At 44.2% G+C, this 10,317-nt stretch overlaps 1 protein-coding gene across 1 annotated transcript in view; it reads right to left on the bottom strand.

Moving 5' to 3' along the window:
* BASP1 (brain abundant, membrane attached signal protein 1) overlaps positions 1 to 10,317 on the bottom strand; it is a 51,396-nt gene that overhangs the window by 40,114 nt on the left and 965 nt on the right. The gene's annotated exons all lie outside the window — the stretch shown is intronic.

Here is a 10,317-nt window from a genome sequence, read left to right as displayed (position 1 = left end):
CTGGCCTGTACCCCAGTTCTGTATACATAAATAATCTTTAAATAAATAAATAAACTTACCATTTTTAACCAAACTGAAATGCACATAAACAGCTGACATTGCTAAAATCATACCTTGTATCGCACTTCCCTTGATTGTGCTTCACAGATACCCCTTTTTATTTAGTCAGTCAGGTAGTTACATACTCTTACTAATTTAAGGTGTACAACAACCCAATGTCAAGCAAGTCTACTAAGCCTATGTCCCCAACAGCACATGCTCCCTACTCGTCTGTGTCCCATTTAATTAAGGTGAGTAGTCTTTCAGACATAAAGCTATTGCACACTTAATAGACTATACTATAGTATAAACGTAACTTTTATATGCACCGGGGAACCCCAAAAATACACGTGACTGGTTTTATGGTGATATTCTCTTTTGGCAGTGGTCTGGAACCAAGTCCACAATACCTCCATGGAATGCCTGTATGAAGCTTTATAAAGTGTTTTAACAACTTAAGTAGTAAAGTTCCATATGTAATGACTACTTTAGAAACTTACAGCACTTTCAAATCCTCTACATTGGTCCAAATACCAGAAAGAGACGAAACTGTGTTTTCGTCAACTCTGCAATTGATAAGCCAGAAAATCCTAGCCCTCAACAGAAAGAGCTCACATCCACCCACCCATCTTCACTGCACGTGCTGAATCTTCCAGATTCCTGGGTCTGTCTAGGGCATGATGCTCAGCAGTCTAGAAACAATCAGCTTTCTTTTCCAACATCTACTGCTCCCCAACTCTGTACTACTTTATTTTAGAAGGAAAACAAAGATAGGGCACTAAAATGCAGTTTTTATGAGCCAAGTTATTTTAAAAGTCCAGCTGGGTGAGGCCTGGGAAGTCAAGGCTTGAGTTCTCAACAAAACATCACCAAGACTACTAGGTGACCCCAGAGCCACAAGAACCCTAAGTCAGTAAAGTGATAGCCACCAAAGCGAGTCACGGATGAGTATTCCAAGAGCTACTGTTATCCCCCAGTTGTTAAGTGACATTCTCTTTGTTTAGGAAAATGAGCCATTCATTCGGAGAACTTTCCAGAACACCTCCTTTAATTACATTAATGCTATATTCCTAAATACCCAAGTGATCACATACTTGGTCTATCTTCTTAATGAAATGCAGGACTGAGGACAGAAAGTCAACTTAAATCTCCTCACCTATAATCGCTGAGTTCTCCAGATTTTCCTCCCAGCCCCCATCTTAAAAACTAAAACAAATACAGACGGTGCTATCCTCTACTGAAACAGCTAAGAACATCTGTAAAGGTCAAAGACAGCTAATATTGCCACAGCCTCTATTTTTCAAGATAAGCCCAGGGATGTTTAAGACACTAGTCAAAGATAACCCAACAATTTTCTAAATAGTTCTCTGTGTCCTCAGGAAATAGGGATGTTCCGCACAGCCAGGTGGTGGTATGCCATTTGCACAATTCCATCTGCTGCTATTGACCTTGGCTACTGTCTTAGTCCTGTGGTAATGGCATTTGAAGAACAGGCAACAGGTAAAAAAAAAAGTCTCTTCAAAGTCATTTTGCCATCCAGGAAACTCAAACTTTACAAAGCTCCACCATAAAAAGCATTGTTTCGCATCGGTCTTCATAAACTTGAAAAAGCAGTTTTAATTTAATTGTAGGACTAGATCCATCGCTGCAGACTATAATAATTAAAAGCCTAAAAACTTAAGTTATTTATTGCATGCTTTGTGTGGAGAAATATATATAATTCATCAAAGTTTATTCTTGAACTGAGAGCCTATCTTAAATATAAAGTAGATTCCATAAAACTAAACTTACCAGGCCCTCCCTGGTGGCACAGCGGGTTAAAGCACAGCACTAAAAAGCTAAAGCCACTTCAGCATGAGTTCAATCCCCACCTGGCCAGGAGGTGACCCACATGGCGCAGCAGACCTCTCCTGACCCGCCCGCTGCTCCCCTCAGCAGTGTACTCCTTTGATCTGCCTGTTCTGCTCCCCACTCTGTCTCTGGTGAATTCTCTTACCGCCCCTGCACCACTGGCCTGTACCCCAGTTCTGTATACATAAATAATCTTTAAATAAATAAATAAACTTACCATTTTTAACCAAACTGAAATGCACATAAACAGCTGACATTGCTAAAATCATACCTTGTATCGCACTTCCCTTGATTGTGCTTCACAGATACCCCTTTTTATTTAGTCAGTCAGGTAGTTACATACTCTTACTAATTTAAGGTGTACAACAACCCAATGTCAAGCAAGTCTACTAAGCCTATGTCCCCAACAGCACATGCTCCCTACTCGTCTGTGTCCCATTTAATTAAGGTGAGTAGTCTTTCAGACATAAAGCTATTGCACACTTAATAGACTATACTATAGTATAAACGTAACTTTTATATGCACCGGGGAACCCCAAAAATACACGTGACTGGTTTTATGGTGATATTCTCTTTTGGCAGTGGTCTGGAACCAAGTCCACAATACCTCCATGGAATGCCTGTATGAAGCTTTATAAAGTGTTTTAACAACTTAAGTAGTAAAGTTCCATATGTAATGACTACTTTAGAAACTTACAGCACTTTCAAATCCTCTACATTGGTCCAAATACCAGAAAGAGACGAAACTGTGTTTTCGTCAACTCTGCAATTGATAAGCCAGAAAATCCTAGCCCTCAACAGAAAGAGCTCACATCCACCCACCCATCTTCACTGCACGTGCTGAATCTTCCAGATTCCTGGGTCTGTCTAGGGCATGATGCTCAGCAGTCTAGAAACAATCAGCTTTCTTTTCCAACATCTACTGCTCCCCAACTCTGTACCACTTTATTTTAGAAGGAAAACAAAGATAGGGCACTAAAATGCAGTTTTTATGAGCCAAGTTATTTTAATGCATCCCATATGTTCTTTGGCATTTGAAAAAAATCACGTGCCAATAATGTAAGAAGTAGGGAGAGGTAAGGGGAAAGATGGGAGAGATAAGGCAGTAGTGGGTAACTGGAGACCAGGACACAAATTAGATCTCAAAGGCAGGACAGAGTTTTCTCACGGGAAGGGGAAAGAGAGCAGGGACAGACACAGGATCAGAACAGGAACTTTAAAAAAATCTCATCAGGGTAAAAGAAGGGTGGAAATTGTTTGCTTGCACAGAGTTAGAGTTTGACTCAACCACACAGAAAAGAGGAGCAACGAGATTGAAGTTTTATTGGAAATAACCTAGATTTCCACTCAGCTCCTGGACAAGGGGACCCTGGACAAGCCACTAGCTTTTCTAACATCCTTTTGCATTCCAAAGATACACATTTTATTTTTTACTTCAGTCATGATCTTTCAACTCATCTGCTTCTACGACGAAAGAATTTATAGAGGGCTTGTAGCTAGGATAGTATTTAAAAGCATCCAGTGAATTTCTGTAAATGAATCCCACATGGAGGCAGAATAAAAACAGGTCAGTAAATTCAGGACATGGTTTGCACTAATCAGACAACCCAACTACACGGCTAGAACAGCCTGCTGATACTTCTGTGCTCAGTGTCTACAAGTCAGCAGGACAGGTGCACCACTGGCTGGCTCTCCTGCCTCAAGGGCCGCCAAGTCCATGCCCCTCTGAGGGCCAGGGAGGCCTGCCAGCATCACCACCAGCCAGGAGGAGGTATCAGGATTAGTCCACTGTGGGAAGAGCCCTTGTATCTAGCGGTCACTTAATGTGCGTGCTTATTGGGCATTTATTCTACATTGTATCTCTTCTGTGATGAAAAGTTTACAAAGAACTTAGTCTAACACTGTCTAAATAAGTGTTGAAAATGCTAATTGACCTTCAAGGGGCCACTGACATTATATCAAAGGGCCAAGTGTATGGGAATAACAGTGGAGAACAGGTGCACAGAGTGGGTCCATCAAATGACCCTACCATCTTTTAACTCCAGACTCTTGGGTGCCTTACCAAACCCTCTATTTTTCATTTACTTACAGGCAAATGAATCTTGCAATTTAAGGGGGTGAAAGTCAATTAGAGCTTATGACATATAATGAATAGTTAATAAGTTTCCAATTTCATCCCCTCATGTCTTCAGATTTAAAAAAAAATGGATAGAAGAAATTTTTCAAAAGCTACATTCACCATATCCAAAACCTTTCGCTACAATGAAACCTGACAAGTCAAGTAGTTTCCCTCCTGAATCCCTAAGAACCACATACCTGTGGTTTATTGTGGTAATAATTTAGTCTTTAAATTATTAAAACAATAATTTATCCTACATGAGAACAGCATTTACTTTCATTCAAATGGACATTTCAGGGTCCAAGCTCCTTAATGAAATGTCTGATAGGTTTAAACTGAATCCAAGATAATCAATCAGATATCCCAAAGGTCTGAAATGCCAAAGAACTCCCTTTCTGTTTTAAAGAAGTCAGTGAGCAAGGTTTCCATGGGAGAAATGTTTTAGAGGGCAGCAACACCTTTTACACTCATCTATAATACAAACGTCACCTTAGCCCCTGGAGGGAGGATAGAGGTAGGAAAGTGAAAAGGGAAACAGCCTTAGAGTCTGAAATATTCAGGCTGATTTATACTAACGAACACCACACTCCATTCAAGGCTGATGCAAAGATCATCCGCCATGGTTGAAGACACAAGGAAGTTCCAGTGATTTCAACACTTGGAATGAATTTTGTCTATACCCAAGGTCACACATTGAGTTCAATTCTCAACATTTCAGAACAGGAACTTCTGAAAGTCTCTGATGTTTCAAGCATTTTCACTTTGTTCCTCCACTTTAATTCTAATTCAAGACGGAAGGCGAGCTGGAAACCTAGCCACTTTCAATTTTTGCGACCAGTACAAGTATCCTACCAGTGTACTCAGCCACCCCTAGCAGATTTTTCTAAATCACTGACTTCTAGGTTCTACTGACTACTGCCCTCCCCGGCATCCTCACCAGCTTGTCTCGAAATAAGGATCTCTTTGAAACCAACACGTAACTACTGCAGACACAGAGGATAAGAGAGCAAAGAAAAATACACTAAAGATGCATGAGGGCTCTCGTCTTAAGTGGTAGACCATTTCACTTAAAATTCCATATTGTCATCCCTGTGACAGAGGTGAGGACTTAGGCACAGAGAAGCTAAGCAAGTTGCCAAAAGTCACACAGCTAGTAAACGGCTGAGCCATGCTTTTTAACCCAGGGAATCTTGTTCCACATCTAGCCCTTCAGATCATGCTTTCTGAAGTCAAATCCCCTCCCCACAAACAATGGCTGTGATATGTATTTCAAAGAGAAGTTACAAAAACAAATCAATAAGCCCATTTGTTCGCCTTCATTCAAACAACTAGAAGAAAACTGTAAAAGCTTTGCTTTCCCTACACCACGTTCCCATATTATCTTGAAAGGCTTCTTTATGCCCCATGCCCTGTTCTGTTTGCGGATGGTTTTTATTTCTAAATCTCTAAAGCTTTCAAGAATTTATTTCAGGCTTCGAAGTCTGCTCCATTGCAAGTTCTCACTGATGGCCTCAGCCAGTGCAGTAAAACTCGGCTGTCCTTGTTTATGTTCAAAAAATAGCTACTGCCTTCAGGAAGTCTAATTTCTTAGTTGCCTAAATACTTATGTGCAGAAACAGGAAAAACACTATGAGACTCTCTGCCTCCCATTTCATCCTTTGTCTGGTTTCCAGAGGGAAAAAGAAAATGGCGCTGCCCCCACAGCTTTGTAGACTGTATTTCTCCCAAAGTCCAATGCGACCATGTCCTGGTAAGGATGTGATGCTATGTGACTATCTTTTACTCTGGCGAAAGCTCACTGGGTGATTTTTCTCACGTGACTTACCTAGAGGTCTGTCTTAACAGCTATGGAGGGAATGGAGTTTACCAAAACCCTTCCTTTGGCAGGCTGAGAACTGCAGTGGTTTTAAGACTAACCCTGTATTTTCTCAAAGAGACATCAATGCTGTTTCTAGGGTTACATAAGCAACTGTGAGAAATTCGGGGAGGCTGGCTGCCTGGCATCAGGCAATCCTGATTTGCCTGATTTGAGGGCACACCCCTAAACATGTTCATGCAAGAGGCCAGTACTCAGGATTCTGGGACATGGGCATCTTTGAAACTGAGGTATTTTGTATCTGACTGAATGCACCCCAAACCCCCAGGTCTTAATTAAGCAGCATGGAACAAAAATGCAACTCAATATAGAGAAGTTAATTAGTAATGCCAATCACATCGAGCTGTATGGAAAATGTGAGCAGTTGAGGGTCTTTTATATTTTTGCACTTCTTAGACATACCTGTGGTCCTCATTACATCCCCCAAATAAGGAATTATTACCCCATCTTTGCAAAAAGTAAAGTCCAGAAAGGTTTGAAGTGCATTGTTATCCAAAGTGGGCTAGCAATGCCCAGAGATTTGCCAACCCAGTTTCCTTCTACCACGCATGAGAAAAAAGTTCCCCATAAAATATGTCCCCAAATACATCAAGAGTATTTCTCTGTTAGAAAAATTCAGTCTTCATGACCTCAAAGTTATTTCCACCATATTAAGTCAAAGAGCAAAGTTCATGTCAAAACGAGTTATCCAAAGTCTTCAGGGACAGAATAAATGGAAAGGAGGCAGAGCTGAGAAACCACGATAAAGCGACAGATTCACACCCATCCAGCCAAGAACATTCAACTCGTGTATACACAGTTTTCCTCCAGTTACTGGATTTCCAGTTTACAAGCTAAGATAATCCTTAAAATGCTTTTCATCTTTTGACAAATATAGTTAGTGTAATGTAGCTACATTTAAGAAAGAGTAAGGCCTAAGCAAATCACAGCATTTCTTTCAGCAGAATCAGACACCAAAGACAACTGCTTTTTATAAGTGGCAATTGACAAGTCTATTTTGGTTATTTTTCAAAACAAAATTTTACAAACGATCACAAACATTAGAGAAATTTTGTAAATTTCTTTATTTCATAAGTATTGCTTATGACAGCTTTCAAAGGTCAGATGTGCTTAAGGCGAGTTTTTAAAGGCTTGCAAATGACCGTTTTCATCTCAAATGTTTAACGCAATCCTTTTATTTAAGAGTACACTGATAGAAGTTGGAAATTACTTAGTAAACTACCTAGACTCCCTTTACACACATGCTCAGAGAAGCAAAAAACTGGTTACTTTCCAGATAACTATGAAGCACTAGAAAATATTCTATACCAATCAATTCAGTTTCATGTCATTGAAAGATTGTATATTACAGTAAGTATACATATTCAACACATATTTTCATATTAGCGTGTATGGATTCACATTTGTGTATGTCCATATACAGTACCCTAATTGCTATAAAAAAGTTTAAAATTGCATTTTGTCTTTTTTTTTACCCAATGACACATACCCATTTTGCAACGATCACATCTCCCCCACTGATAGCATACCCCACTTATCTTGAGCATAGAATGACTTAAAATTCCCCTAATATAATTTTTTTTGAAACACACAAAAACTAAAGGGGCAGAACAAATCACCTCTTCGTCTAGAACATAGCTTGTTCTGGTGAGTCCAGGAAGCTGTCAAGCTGCCTCCAGCTATACAGCGCCAACGCCCTGCGCGTCCCCCACGGGCAGTGAAATGAGGCCGCTCTGGGGCGGGGAAGTCTGGGGAGCAGGTGTCAGTGACACCAGGGGACCCTCTTCCAAGCACACCAAGACCGTCCACGGGCTCACCGGCACTGCAGTTTGTAAAAGGCTTAATTAGCTCCCTCTCGCCACCCGCCAGGCCTCGCCAAAAAATTGGCTGCTTGACATTAAGTATAAGGTAATATGATTTTAAATGCACTTTGATTTTTTTTCTTATTTAAAAACCTATGACACTGAACTGGGGGATTAATGGTAGATATCTGCTATTGAATTTGGTCTATAGCCCAACTCACCGGCCCCCCAGCCCCTATACAACCTCAAAGAAAGAGATAGAGGCTTCAGAACCATACCACTCCGAGAAATATCAAAGATCAGAGCAGATGACAGGCAACTGCCTTCCGAATTGTACACCCTGATAGAGTCACCTTGACCGAGATCAAGGTTTAATTTAAAGGAACAAAAGAGATGATTTCCATTTCCCTGGCACGTGTTGTTCCATCAAAGTGTACAGAAAACACATACGCTCCTTTTAAGCATCAACCCAAGCCATGGCAAAAATAGATGTAGCTCCTATTTTAGATGCACAGTGTCTTCTGGATGGTAGAACCAGCTAGCCCAACATGAAATCGACAAGAGACATAACCTGGATAATACATCACTGGAAGGGAAAGCAGCCAAAGGTGGATGTATGTATCATGGCTTCTGTTAGATGTTGCAAAAAGAAAGGAAGCATTATGAACTTAATCTGCTGTCTTCACCCCACAAGCCCTCAGCAGCCTCAGCTGCCTTCTTTCACCCCCATCAGTGGATTTCCATCTCCATGGGATTCGCCTTTGGGATTCCTAATGAAACAAGGAGACAGGAATTAAGAGAAAACAGAGAGGGTTAGGATCCTGGCGAGGTAACCATTTTCTCCTCTGTGGGGTCTGTAGGCCATCTTGTTTCTACAAATGCCAAGATGCCTTAGTATCTCCCAAGTAGCATCTCTGCAGTCAATACCTACCCACTGTCGTTCTGGAGACCAGCGTCCCTTAATCAAGTGGCCAGCAACAAAGATCTGTCAGACAAACGGTTAATTGATGCAAAGGAAGAGCCGCCATCACTGCAGTGCAACGTTAAGGCAGCGGGAACAATGGACAGTGTGCGGATAAGAAACATTTATCCAGTTTGCCCTCATCAGCGGCTAATCTTATTTTTTTTTATCGGTCCAAATCCCCAAGAAAGCAAGAGAGAGAGATGGTCTCAAAAAAGAACAGGCTGGGGGGAAATGTCACTTGAGCCCAAGGGCGCAGCGTGCCTGGAACAACATTTAGGGCAAACGCCTTTGTTCCTCTGATTTGGAATGGAGTGGGTGGGTGGTGGGTGGGTGATGGGGAGATCAGATGGGGTTGCCCGGGCCTTCCACACCCTGCTCTCCGGCGCATGCGCGAGGCCAAGACAAAGGAATAGGTAATTACAGCCCCGATTCATTCATTTTGCCCGCAGTACAGGGGATGTTAGCCCCCACTGTGATCCCGCGGCGGGGAAACGGTCGACCCCGTTAGCAGGACGACCACCTCCATGCTGGTGCCTGAGGTTAACCCGCCACACACGAGTCCCAGTGGCCTCGCGGGAGACCGAGGTGTGTCGACCCTGCTCTAGGTACTAAAAAAGCACCCATGTGCACCGTGCAAATTTCAGCAGAAATTTTCGCAGGCAAAGGCTGGCCCCGAGTCCGTTTCAAGGCGGAAATGTCTCAGGGGAAGCAGATAAGGAGCCCAGCCAAGCGTTCGATGAATATTCATGAAAAGAATGCGGTTCGTACCGCGCATGGTGTGTGCGATCGAATCCAGGGATTCTGCAATTTTTATTTTTCTGGAAGGGGGTGGGGAGGGGAGGCGGGGAAAGGCACCGGGCGTCGGGTTTCAGCGTTAGCGGTGCAGGCGAAACCTGCTAAGCCCCGGGTCTGGGCTCAGAGTGGGGCTGGGCCGTTAGGGGCCGCCGCTGTCAGGTTCAAGCTCACACCCTCCCAGCCCGGGCGCGGCGGGGCGCGCCGCGCGTCCTCAGAAACACAGACTCGGAAAAATGCACTGGCCAGAGGCAGCCCACAGGTTAGCGGGAAGGCGAGGCAGCCACGGCCGGGGCTGGAGCCCGGGCCCGCTCCGGTGCGCTGCCTGCGGGGTCACGCTGTCGCGTGCACCTCGCACTCCTCGGCGCCCCCAGCCAAGGTCCGGGAGTCCCACGGGTCCGGGAAACCCATTCGCCACGCCAAAAAGGCACCTCCTTCCTTCGGAGCCGACCAGACTCCCGTCTCCCTTCTCCCCCTTACTCGGCCCCACCCCACCCCCATCCTCCATCTTTAGCTGCTGCGCCCCTCGCACCGAGCGCTTTCTTCCCGGCCTTGAACCTCTGGGATGACCGAGACGCTCCCTCCAGCCGCACAAAACCGGCTCGGGGCGCCGTGCGCTCCCCAGGGCTTCGCATTCGGCGATTTCCTTCTCAACTGGCAGCTCCCCCCCACCCCCCGCTTCCCACCCCCCAACTCCGTGGATCTGACTCGCCACCTCCCTTCCTCCCCCCTTCGGGTGACTGTGGCCACCCACTACGGGGCTCTCCCCAGGTCAGCCGGACCCCCAAAGTGCGAAGGCGCCTTCCTGCAGGGACCCCCAGTCCGGCACCGTCTAATCTGGCCCCGCACCGCTCCCCCGCCCACTCCCGGCTTC

Source organism: Condylura cristata, unplaced genomic scaffold (genome assembly GCF_000260355.1).
Source record: "Condylura cristata isolate star-nosed mole 26May11 unplaced genomic scaffold, ConCri1.0 scaffold00007, whole genome shotgun sequence".
NCBI classification, from domain to species: Eukaryota; Metazoa; Chordata; class Mammalia; order Eulipotyphla; family Talpidae; genus Condylura; species Condylura cristata.
Note: the sequence above shows the minus strand (reverse complement) of the source record. Positions and strands in the feature narration are given on the sequence as shown.